General features: G+C 55.0%; 1 protein-coding gene across 5 annotated transcripts in view; it reads left to right on the plus strand.

Annotated features, from left to right (window-relative positions):
• Positions 1–12285, plus strand: part of RGS3 (regulator of G protein signaling 3) — a 118349-nt gene that overhangs the window by 79628 nt on the left and 26436 nt on the right. The window contains exon 1 of one of the 5 annotated variants that reach the window (XM_088018999.1): positions 7747–7833. The exons of 2 other annotated variants lie outside the window; for them this stretch is intronic. The gene's annotated coding sequence lies outside the window, so the exon portion shown is untranslated. Of the gene's footprint in view, positions 1–7746; positions 7834–7862; positions 8087–12285 lie in introns of those variants that run through there. 2 more of the 5 variants (XM_088018998.1, XM_088019001.1) reach the window with 2 other exon arrangements.

The following is a 12285-nucleotide window of genomic DNA, read 5'->3' on the forward strand; positions in this document are numbered from 1 at the left end:
TCTATGGCTGAATAATATTTCATGGATGCATGGATCCATGGATATACCGCATTTTATTTATCCAGTCATCCATCGATGAACATTTGAGTTGTTCTACCTTTTAGCTACTATGAATAATGCTGCCATAAATGCTTGTGTGCAGGTTTTTGTGTGGACATATATGTATTCACTTCTCTTGAATATATACCTCGCTGTAGAATCCCAGGGCCAAATGGCAACTCTATGTGTAACTTTTGGAGGACTCGCTAGACTGTTTTCTAGAGGGACTATGTGGTTTCATATCCCCACCATCAGTGTATTAGGGTTCCACTTTCTCCGCATCCTCTCGGATAACACTTGTTATTTTCCCATTTTTAAAATGATAGCCATCCTGGTGGGTTTGAAATTGTAGCTCACTGTGGTTTTGAATTGCATTTTTCTGATGACTAATATATCTATAAATTTTTGAGGGTTTTTTTTTTTTTTTTGCCTTTGGGGTTGTGGTATTCACCACAGGATTATATAATATTCACCCCCCTTAAACTGTTTGGCTTATTTTTCAAATTTTACCCCCCCATTAACTGTCTATTCCTACAGCAGGTTAGGACTTAATTATTATAGCTTTATGGTAAGCGGCAATCACTGCATACATCCCAAGGCTGCCCTCCCAGTATTCCGCAAAATTTCCTCTGAAATTCTACACCTTCATTCTAGTCTGCCAGGGTTTTACCCTTACCTTTTCCATAAACATATTTCCATATCAGGCATGACACCAGATCGAGAATAGTTTGTCCTCACCCCCTACTACTCATAGCAAATGTGTCAGCTAGCCCATACTTCCCTTTGCTTTCCTCCGTGCCTCCCAGGGATGGTTGAAATCATCTGGAATTTTGGTTTGTGATTATTATCATTTTTAGACATTCATCCTGTTATATTTTTTTTAAGATTTTATTTATTTATTTGAGAGAGAATGAGAGATAGAGAGCACGAGAGGGGGGAGGGTCAGAGGGAGAAGCAGACTCCCCGCCGAGCAGGGAGCCCGATGTGGGACTCGATCCCGGGACTCCAGGATCATGACCCGAGCCGAAGGCAGTCGCTTAACCAACTGAGCCACCCAGGCGCCCCTCATCCTGTTATGTTTTAAGAGTCATTTATTTAAATTGCATTTAACTCCTCAGTTATGGTATCAGTAGTTAGGTATATACGTGTTTCTGGCTTCATTGCTCGCCCGTCTCTCGGACACCACACCATCTCATTCTTGACTCCTTGACTTGGATTCATTTTTTTTTTTCCTGGAGAGCTCTCTTGAGTAATTTTTCCAGAAAGGGTCTGTGCATGGTATAGTTTCTTAGGCTTTCTAAGTCTGAAAATATTTGCCCTCACATTTGAGTCACCTTTTCTGAAGCAGAGAATTCTAGGCTAACAGTCCTTCTCCAGAAACTTGAGAGTGATGCTTTGTCATCCCAACATTAATGTTGTAGGAAGCGCCGTACTCAGCTGATTCTCTAAAGTTTCTTTATGGAAACAAGCAGGATTTCTCTTTCTGGTCTTGGAATTTAGAAACGTCACCAGATCATTTCAAAGCTGTTTGTTCTCCATTGGTGGTGTTTCCTGGTACCAACCAGGTAAGCTCTTTCAGCTTATACTGGTTCAGGCAAACAGGTGAATGGTGGTGCCCATTCTCTAAGGCAGGAACAGTAAAGAGGGAACAGTTTGGGTGATGGAGGACTAGTTAGTGGGTTCTCATGGAAACAAGAATCTTTAGAGCAGGACTTCTTAAACCACCTGTGGTGAAGGGCCTTATGCTTTTATAAAACTCTCACTACATGTGATTTCCCATGCTGGTTTGCTAACGCCGGAACCAGCCTTGTACCCAGTTCATATGCAGTAAGACCAGTCCACTGGTCTTGGGCTTGGGTATCATGGCAATGTCAAATAGCTACAAAAGTTTCCAAACACTTGATTTTGCTGCTCATCGCATTGCAAACCAGTAACAAGAAGTACGTGGATCAGTACCATTCTGCAGACCACACTGAGTAACACTGACCTTGTCAAACCCTGGTGCCCATTTTTAGAAACAGGGAAGCTGAGGCCCAGAGAGGAGATTGGCCTTGCCCTAGATCTCACAGGAGACAGCAGCAAAATCAGCATTTCAGTCCGGTCTTTCCTCCGCTGACCCTCTGTTGTGGTGGCCTGGGCCCAAACCCAGCAGGTCAAGCAGCAAGTAGACTCAGGAGGCACTATACCTAGCAGTCAAGGTCACAGGGCTGGCCTCCAGATATCTGAATTGGTGGCTCTGTGCTGAATGCTGGCCAGGAACTCGGGAAGTCAGGACCCAGCCTGACCCTGGAGCTGGCACAAGCACAGTGGGTTGGGGATTGCTCCCTGAAGCCTGAAATCCTAGGCCGGCATGTGGCTGGTTGGACTGCAGCCAGGAAGGGAGACGGTCTTGGCCCTTGGCCACCCTATACATCGGCAGCCACCTCAGGTCAGGCTGATGCCACCGAGGCACAGCAGCGGGTGCCCAGGTTGGAGGCAGAAGCCAGCCAGGGACAGTTCACAGGGACAGCTCTGCAGGTGGACATTTGGTCTCCTGGCTTTCGCTGCACACGGGCCTCTCCTCATTGTGGTTGGGAGATCTAGTTCCCGGGAGCAGGTTGTGAGTCGGCCTTGCTGCCTCAAGTTGTTGAGGTAGGGGAAGATGGCAAAAGGAGAAGCGCTTAGGGAACAGGAGCTGGGGTCAGAGCGTACTGGGAAGAGCATAGGCCTTGGGGCCATTGTTTTTGCCACATGACCTTTCTGTACCTTAGTTTCCCTCTCTGCAAGATGGACCTGTTGCTCAGTAAATGTGAACGGCTATCAGCTATGAGGACATGCCAGGCACCATGGTAGACCCTGCTCGTCTGTTAGAACCTCAGCAGATACTTTCACATTTGACTCCTCACATCAGCCCTCCCCAGGTGAATTCTGTCCTTTTCAGAGGATAGCCGCAACAATGACAACCCAACCACAACGATGCTGCTACTTACTTGTTACACACTTACCGTGCGCTGGGTGCTCCACATGCACCACCTCATTTGGTCCTCTGCAGGGCCCAGTGAGGCACATGGTAGTAGCCCCAGTTTACAGATGAGGCAACTGAGACTCAGAGACATTAAAATGACTTCCCAAGGTAACTCACACTCCGATTTTTTCTTGGACTCCAAAGCCTGTGTTCTTTCTAAATTCCACTGACCGAACTCATTCCTTTAGTGAGAGAGCCTGGGGGCCTGGGACTGGCCGCTGAAAGGGGGCCAAGAGCGGGGCTGGGTCCCCTGGATACCCCTCTCTGGCCTCATTTTAGGGATGGAAGGGACTCACCTGGGTTCTGCAGACTATAGGCCAGAGCCTCCCATGGATTTGAACTTGAGGATACCTGCTGTGTCCTGTGCCACCTCACCGCCTGTAGCTCATGCCCCAAGAATAAGGCTAGTAATACCAGGAAGAGCCGGGTATGTGCCCTTAGCAAGCAGTGGGAGAGCAGGTCCCCTACCCTGGCATTAGGGTCACGGAGGCCAGAACAGTCCCTGCCTGCAGTGTCTGCGCCATGGTCAGCTATGCTCACTCTCCAGGTCAGATCTCGGGAGCAGGCTACTTCCCTGTCTGCCTGTGACCATAGTTCTGAGCACGGGCTCTAGCACATGTAGAGATTCAGTGTTTATTGAAATAACCAATGTGTCTTGGCTTACTCTTCCGTGGGGAGGGCCTTTCTGAACGGAGTCCATGGACCTCTAAACCAGGGATGTGAGACCCCATGAGTAAAGGCCCAGAAATTCCCAAGTGGGTTAGCAGATTTAAAGCTTGGGCTGGGGTGGGTGTGTACAGATAATTCTGCAGTCTCCTAAGGCAGCCCAGGCTCATCATACTCTTCTGTAGCAGATTAGGGCAGGAGCAGGGCTCTGGAGAAGGTCAAGCCAGCCTACCCTGGCCCAGGCTTTCGCTGCCCTGCCGCCCAAGCACAGACCTGGCTCCTTCATTCTCCAGGGAGAATGTTCCAGGGAGAATTAAAGCCCTAGCCGCTGCTGGTGGGGACTGCGGTGGTCTTAGTCTGTTGCATGCCCTGGCGGGGGGGGGACTTCCTGGGACCACACCTCTCCCTGGCTTGTGCCCAGTTTCTGCCCTAGCAGCATCACCCTCCTCCCCAACCCGGAACAAAATCCCAGTGGACTTTGGATCGGAAGGCAGGATGGGGAAACTTACTAAGTAACCTTTGGCAAGGACCCTCCTTTCCTTGAGGGGGGCGTTGCCAGCACGCGGCGTCCCTCAGGTAGAGTCTGCAGGAGGAAGGAGGGTGGGTGGGTTTCCGTGTATGCACGGCTCATGAGGGGGTCTTGGGAGCCCAAGCCTGGGCACAGCGGGCTTCATGCAGTGGAGGCAGTAAGGGAGAATGGTGGACATGTTGCCATGGTGCTGCTGCAGGGGAACGGCCCGTCCTGTTGCCTGGGCTGCCTCCTGAGGCTGCCGAATCTCCCTAGGGGCCTCTCTGGAGCCTTGGGCTTTGGCTGGGGGTGCTGCCCCCCAGAAACGGGAGTTACATACACACTGGCTTCCTGCTGACCCTCGCTGGTCCCAGCCCTGGGAGCCTGCTGGCTTGACTGAACAGTGGGAAGTTTGCTTGCGTGATTGGGCCATATAGCCAGCCTGCTTCTCAGGCTAGCGGCGGGGGTGGGGGGGTGGGGGGGGTGGGGGGGTGGGGGGGGTGGGGATGGGGGGTCGTCTGTTGCATGGGCTGCCCCGTGCAGCGGTGCAGGGCACAGTGGAGAGTGGACTGGGCTTGACCCATAGCTCTGCCCTTACTAGCATGTGGCCTTGAGGATTTTTCATTATCTCTCTGCCTCTGTTTACTCATTTGTAAAGTGGGGACATTAGACATCATATCTCATAGGGCTGTGAAGGTTTAATGAGTCAATAATTGGGAAGTGCTCTGACCAGTGCTGACACATAGGAAGTGTCAAATGTTTGTTAACTGAATTATGTGGATCCGTAAATGGGGCCTAGGCCTTGAATGCTCAGGTGCCGATCCCTGTGGCCGGAGAGCCACCTAGATCTCACCGTTCTCTGGATCCCAGTTCCTCCTGTGCTGAACAGCACCATCATTTATGTAGGTCTGAAGAGCACTGGGGTGTAGTGGAAGGAGCACCAGGCTGTGAGGAGCAATCCTTGGTCCGGGCCCTGTCACTCAGTTGCTCTGTTTCCTCTGGGCCTCAGTTTCACTGTCCGTAAATGGGAAACAGCAGTGAAAGATCTCCAAGGGCCCTTCTGGCTTAGATGGCCTGAGCTATCTAAGTCCGTGACTCCCCGTCCTGCCCCAGGCTATACACCGGGAGGCCCACCTGCTTCACTGATTTGTGTCTGGAGCTATGGAGAGGCAGAGGGCAGTGGCTGTGTGGGTTCCAAGTTGATCCAAGCGCTCTCCTGACCTGGTCTGGCAGGCTCCTGGGCCTCAGGGCGCTGAGCTGCTGGGCCCTTTGCTCATTACCCCTGTGGTCCAGAGCACTGATGAGCGCATTCTGGATCTGTTCTGGACCCCGCCCCCTGGACTGGCAGAGCTGTTCTGCCCATCGTGGCACAGTGTCTAATCACAAACTCAGTAAGCTGTGTGGCTGATGTCTGTCTCCCTCAGGAGCTTTGTGAGTACAGGGCCCAGGTCTGTCCATTCTCTACTGTATCTCGAGGGCCCAGTACAGAACCTGGCATGTAGTTGGTGCTCCAGAACTATTTGTTGATGGAGAGGTGAAGACCCAGCTGAAACTTGGGGGCTCCTCTCGTATCAACGCAGGCTCCCCACCCTGAGCAATCTTATCCCACGCACCAGAAATGCCGTCCTGGGAACCAGTCAGCCCTACTGGAAATTGGTCAGCCCCATTAGAACTGGACTCTCTTGAGACTCACCTTCTTAGTTTCCCAGGATAAGGCAGACTCTGCTTCCCAGGAGCCTGCAGGATGACAGTCTTCCAGTGTGGAAGGCTCTTGGGCCCTGCAAGGACTGCCTTGGCTCTGCCACCAGCGACAAGACCAAGTATTGTTCGGAGTCTGTAAGTGACTGCTCGGATGAGGGCTGTTCCAGGTTGACCCTGATATGGGATGTTTTCTTCTACCTGCACGCACGCGTATGCTTGTATGTGTGAGATAAGGCAGGAATAGAGTCAGAGACGGGCAGGGAGCCGGGCAGCGAGAGGCCCTCGGAGACGGTGAGACTAACACAGAGACAGTAAGAGGCAGAGGAGAGCCCTTCAGCCCAGGGTGCCCTGAGGTGGGAAAGGGGCACAAGGGCTCCTTCTGCCCATCGTTTCTCCTATGTGACATCCCAGGGTGCCCCCCACCCGGGCAGTAAGCAGTTTTGGGTTGGAGCTGCTGTCGGATGGGCACCCTTAGCCTGGGCCCCAGGCACAACCCAGGGTGCGTTGTTGATATCAGACAACCAACTGCAACAGCCCCAACATCAGACAGCTTGGTGGTGGCAAAGCAGTTTCCTGGGGGCGGGGCATGCAGGGGTGAGGAGCAGGCACCCTGGAGTTGGCCCCACTGGTCTTCAGTCCTGAAGCTAGCTGTGTGACTTTGGGCAACTGCCAAGCCCGTTCTGTACCTGAGATTCCCCATCTGTGAGTAGGGTGGTAATAGCCCCTGCCTCACAATGTGCTGGCAAGGATTAAGCGAATTAACAAAGGCCAAATTCTGGGAGTAATGCCTGGCATGGGATCATTGAATTCTCTGAATCCCACAGGTGGGCAGGTCAAGCGTTGTCAGCCCCATTTTACAGATAAGGAAACCAAGGCTCAGAGGTGGGTGGGGACTTGGTCAGGGATACCCAGCCACCCAGTGATGGAGCTGGAACCAGAATGGGGGGCTCCTGTCTCCCAGTGCAGGGCTCTTTCCTCTGTGCACCCCATCCCTCTGTTAGGGATGTCTCCTTCACTTGTGGCCCTAACTCTTGAGCTGTTGTACTGTGCTCCTCCCAGCCATCGCATTGTGGGGGAGGAAGCCCCGCGCTCTCTGTCCGTCGGATTCCCCGGAGTTTGACACACACGAGTGCTAAGCTCCGGCTACACTGGATGGTGCTGTTGTGCGCTGAGCATAGCCTGCCGCTGCCCCATCCCAGCTCCCCCATCCCAAGGCGGTGACATTCTCAGAGTCCGCCGCACGTTGGCTGCAGGACCCCGGGTGAAATTGCAGCCGCCCACAGGGATGTGAGCAGCATAGGGGTGGGGGCGTGCCGGGAAGCCCGCGTGACGGGCTCCATCCTGCCGGGAACAGCAGCCAGTGGCTTTGCACTGCCCCCGCGGGGCGGGGGGTGCAGCCCTCAGCATGGCTGTGGGGTGCACCCGGCTCGGGGATCCCAGTGCCAGGGGCTGCCACCCTCAGCGCTGGCTGCCTCTTCCTCCAGAGCGGCACTTGGGGGGCCAGCCCAGGCCCTGGGGACGGGCACAGGGGAGCCAGGGCCCGTGCATGCCTGCGTGTGAGTGTGAGCATGTAACCGAGCAGCCGAGCTCCGGGGCTCCTTGCAGGCTGAAGGACTGGCTGCCTGCGGAGGACGAGGGCGCTTCCTGAGACCTCCCGCTCTCCTCCGCCTCCTCCCCGGATGAAAGTGACTTGGGAAATCAGAGTTTTCTTTGATGGAAGAAAGAAAGGCAGAGCAGCAGCCGCTGGCTGGACAGGGTGTGTGTTTGGAAAGGAGGAAGAGGAGGAGGGCAAGGAGGAAGAGGAGGAGGGGCGAGTGATGCAAGGGTTTTGAAAACGCTACCTAGATGTGGGAGGTGGAACCTGGTCATTTGGTTCTGCTTTTCCCAGCAGGTATCGCTGCCCTGGGGAACTTGGGTAAGTCCATAAATAGCTCTGCTGACACAAAGAAGCTCTGTCTGGGGCAGGCGGCCGCTTGACACGGACGGCCGGGCGGCCAGGAGCTGCCACGGCCACGGTCACCCGCCCGCCCGCCTGCCCGCCCGCCCGCGGGAGGAGCCCGACCGAGACCAGGACCGGGACCGGGCTGGCGGGCTGGCTGGCAAGAGCAGCAGCCAGGAGTCTCCTGGATCCCTGCTGGAGTGTGCTGGGTAGGTGCCTTGGTGACAGGGTGAGTGTGTGGTAGGCGGGGGTGGGGACACTTGTCCAGGCCACCCCAGGCCCCTGTCTCTATTGTTTCTTCCCCAGGGCAGCCATTGATAGGCATGTTGCAACTAAATTGTGTGTGTTATGCTCTGAGATAGCTCTGTGTGTGTGTGTGTGTGTGTGTGTGTGTGTCTGTCTGTCTGTCTGTCTGTCTGTCTTTCTCAGGGTGGAGACCCACAGGGCCGGGGACATGCAACCACTATGTGCTGCTCCCCACTTCTAGGCTGGTCAGCTGGTTTTTCTTTCTGGGAGAAAGGAATGTTTGGTGACCACAAGTTGGGACACTGTATGGGGAGGGAGCGTCCAGCCAGCCGTGTTGGTGACGATGTCAGGGATGCTGACTGTACTCCAGCCACCAGGGATGGCCCCTCTTGCCTAGTGTCAGGGAAGGAGGTGGTCTGGGGTGGGGGTGGGGTGGGGGGTGGGGAGGCGGGTCTCAGCGGGGGAGGGGGTTGCCTCTGATTCGAGAGACTTCTGCTAAAATGTCCGCAGAAAGCACAAGCGGGGATGCTCTGGCTCCTGAGCCCCTTGAGAAAGGTCCTGCACCTGCTCCCTTGGCTCCAGTTGAGAACTGTAGGCAGGGGGGTAATTGTTAGGGACCTGCTCACCCCACAGAGCTAACCACGGTGAGGGGACAGAGGCTAATCCTTTTATCAACTTGGAAGCCCCACATCTCTATTCTTGTCCTGAGGTGTCTGGGAAGAACCTTTGTGCCCTGGGACCTCAGCGTTGTGGAAGAGCCATGGTCCAGATTGGGAAGGGGCTGTGTCCACACAGCAGGCCTCTGGCCAGGACCAGGATGGAGGACTTGTGCTTCCTGGAGCAGTGAGGACAGAGTACATGGGTGTCATTACCCTACCTCAGCTCTGAATCTGGTACTCCTGGCTTGAGATGCCTAGTGGGGCACAGAGCCACCAGGCCCCTCACTGAAAACTTTCCACATCCTGCTGCCCTCAGGCCTATGGCTGGGGGCTACTATATGGCTCCTCCCTTGAGGTGGCTGGAGTGGGTATATCTCTTGGAAGGAAGGAGCTGCAGGGCCTGCCCACCGGTACCTACGGATCCCAGCCAGCACACTGAGGCCATAGTCAAAGTTTCCACCAGGGCCCCTTGAGTCCTCCATCCCCAGCCAAGGGGCACCTCCCTTCTTCCCCAGCCCTAGCATGAGGCATGCCTTAGCCCAGGGCGGGCCCTTCAGGGAGCCAAGTTCCGCAACAGGGCTTGCTTCAGGCCCAGCCTGGCATCTGAAGCAGCCAGGGGGATGGTGAAGATGGAGGCAGCTGAGGCGAGGGACCCCCTGTTGGGAAGTCTCCAGGGCCTTGAACCAGAAACGCTTGATGGGGCTGCTGATTCTAATACTTGGTATCAGTGAGGCCACCCCACCCCCCAGCTTACTTGCCTTTGTACACGTTTCTGCTGCCTGGAAAGCCCATTTCTTCTCTCCAGGTCTTCATCTTGGAGACCCCAAACTTCTACAGCTAGAGCAAATACTCCTGTGGGAACCTGTCTGTCCATTGGTGGTGGCACCCAGGGTGGTTACTTCATGTCTTATTTATGTGGGATCTGGGCCTTATTCATCTCTGGGTCCCAAAGGCCCAGCCTGGGACGCAGGGCATGGTGGGAAAGAGCTAGGATGGGCTTTCCTTGAGGACAAGGCCTGATGTCCAAGTCAGCTCTTTTCTGCCCATCTCCTAGCTCTACATGTCAGAGAGTGCTATTTTGCTCCCACAGGGCCAAGGGGTTGGGGGGTGGGATTTGACAGGAGGTGAAGCAAGGAGAATTTTAGCTTCAGCCTGTCTGAGGTCACGGGGGAGCCTATTTGGGCCATGTTGGGCTGGGTGGTGTTCACACCACGACCTGGGCCATCGAGGATGGAAGGGGCAGCCCCGGCTGCACTGAATGCAATGTCCATGGTCCTTTGCACAGACTACAATGGCTTAGAGCCCAGCTTGGGCCCCCTTGGGATACTGCCAACCATGGAGGTGGATCTGGGATTTTGTGTGGGGGTGCTTCTCAGCCAGTGGCTGCCTGGCTTCCCTAGAAGAGGCACAGTTGAGGAGGGAGTACCTATGCCCAGCTGGGTTCCTGGAGGCCCTTACAGCTTCTTCCCATTTACTTACCCAAGGCCCTGGAGATGGCTGAGTCCATTTGCCTTCTGGACAGATAGGGGACTAAGGCAGGAGAGGAAGGACTTGCCTGAGGCTCGGTAGCCAAGTGGGGATGAGAACCCAGGTCTCCGGTTTCCCAGCCCAAATCTCTCTCTAACTGGATCACACCAACTGGATGACTCAGAATAAACCTGGCTTTCATCTTGATGTTTCCTCTTTTTTTGACTTCCCAGTAACACGTTCTTTTCTAGAACCCCCCGGCTTACCACCTAGAGCTTGGCTCTCTGAAAAACTGTGTGCAGTACAGAAAGCCCTTGCTCAGCCAACAGGCCAGAGACTGAGGCACATTCTAGCTCCTACTCACTGGATGATCTCAGGCAAATATCCTTCCCCGCCCCACCCCCCAAGCTCAGTTTCCCCTTTGGAGCAACCAGGAACTGGACCAGATCCCTTGTAGGGGTCCAGTTCTTTGATTCTCTGTAGACTCTCTTCCTGGGTTCAGTGAGTCATAGGTCAGGGCGAGGGTCCGGCTCAGCAGGGAAGCAGCCCCTAACCTGTTACTCAGGCATTTTTGGCCAGAGGCCTTCTCCTATAAGCTGGAGCCCAGGCCAGGGTTGGGAGGTTTGTTGTTGTTTGTGGAACGAGGCCGTTTCTAAGATGTCATTGCTCAGGGAAAACTGTCATTCCTCCCAGGGATAAACAAGGCTGCTTATGGCTCAGCCCGCTAAGCCCAGAGAGGCTGGTGCCACTCACCGCAGGCCAGGCTCAGCCCCAGGGAGCTGCCACCTTCCCCTGCACAGCCAGCTGCATCCAGGCATCTGGGATTGGGGTGGTGGTGGGTCAGGACTGGGGATAGGGGTGCTGGGGCTATGACCCGCTGGGGAGATCAGAGCCTCCAGGCAGAGGAGAAGGCGGCAGGGGCGGGGGCGGGGGGCGTCCCAGGATTCCTTCTTTCTCTGGCAGTGGGCTTCCGTCACTGCTCCAGATGTGTGGATAGCTGCCAGGTGTGTTCTCTGTTCCAGATGGCCCAGGGCTTGTCCCCTCTCCCTGCCTGCCATGGGCCAGCCTGCTTGCACCTGGCACCGTAGATCAGGCTACTGCCCAACTGTCAGCGGCTCCCAACTTAGAAAGGCCGGGGGTGTAGTAAGTTATTTGGAACTGGACATGCTTCTCCCCATGTAGCCAGGGCTCTCTGTGGTGTCCTCAATTATCTCTTGGTGGGATTAGCCTCGGGCTACTAGAACTCAGGCACTTGGGGCAGGGTGGCAGGGGGCGGGGGGTGGGGAGAGAAAGCTGGACAGAGCAAGTGGCTGGCCACAACCTTGGGACAAAGGCTAGGAGCAGCCAGGGGGAGGGCCATGGATTGGAAGGGGGTGTGGCCATGCAGCTCCTTAGGTCAGGGGTTGCAAGCGATGCTCATCCTGGACACGGAAACCTTCACTGCTCCAACCTTGATTCATGGAGTTCCTAGCTGCTCTCAATAGCAGCTCTGAACTTGCTCTCTCTGCCTGCCTCCCTCCCTCCCTTCCTTCCACAGGTGTAAAATACTGGCTGTGTACCACGCACCAGCCAGGTAGTGGAGGTATAGACATAAAGGGCCCGATCTTCAACCCGGGGCTAAAGACGGGCATGTGATGGATGGTTAACAGCAGAGCTCTGATGGAGAGACTCAGGGAGCAGGAACCCCGGGGAAGCTTCTAACCCAGCCTGGGAGCCTCAGCAAAGCTTCCTACAGGAGGTGAGGCAGAGTCTGGATGCATAGATGCTTGTCCATTTGAAGGAGCAAGTCTCCACCCCAGTCGGCCCACCCTTCTGTAGTGTAGACGTGATTCCTGCCCAGCCATAGAAATCACCTGTGTGTGTCCAGGCGCTGTTCTTTCTAATCCCAGGGGAGGCTGCCTAGTGTGTGTCGTGTAGGGGTGTGGGCTCTGGACTGGAGCTTTACAGCTGTGCACCCTTGGACAAGACACTGATCCTCCCCCCTTGCCTCCACCTCTTCAGGCAATGGCCCGGCTTCATCGGGTTAGATGAGAGGTTGTGTGCACGCAGGGCTTCG

Source organism: Eumetopias jubatus, unplaced genomic scaffold (genome assembly GCF_037043125.1).
Source record: "Eumetopias jubatus isolate StellerSeaLion01/CBP00866 unplaced genomic scaffold, mEumJub1_p1.0 scaffold_15, whole genome shotgun sequence".
NCBI classification, from domain to species: domain Eukaryota; kingdom Metazoa; phylum Chordata; class Mammalia; order Carnivora; family Otariidae; genus Eumetopias; species Eumetopias jubatus.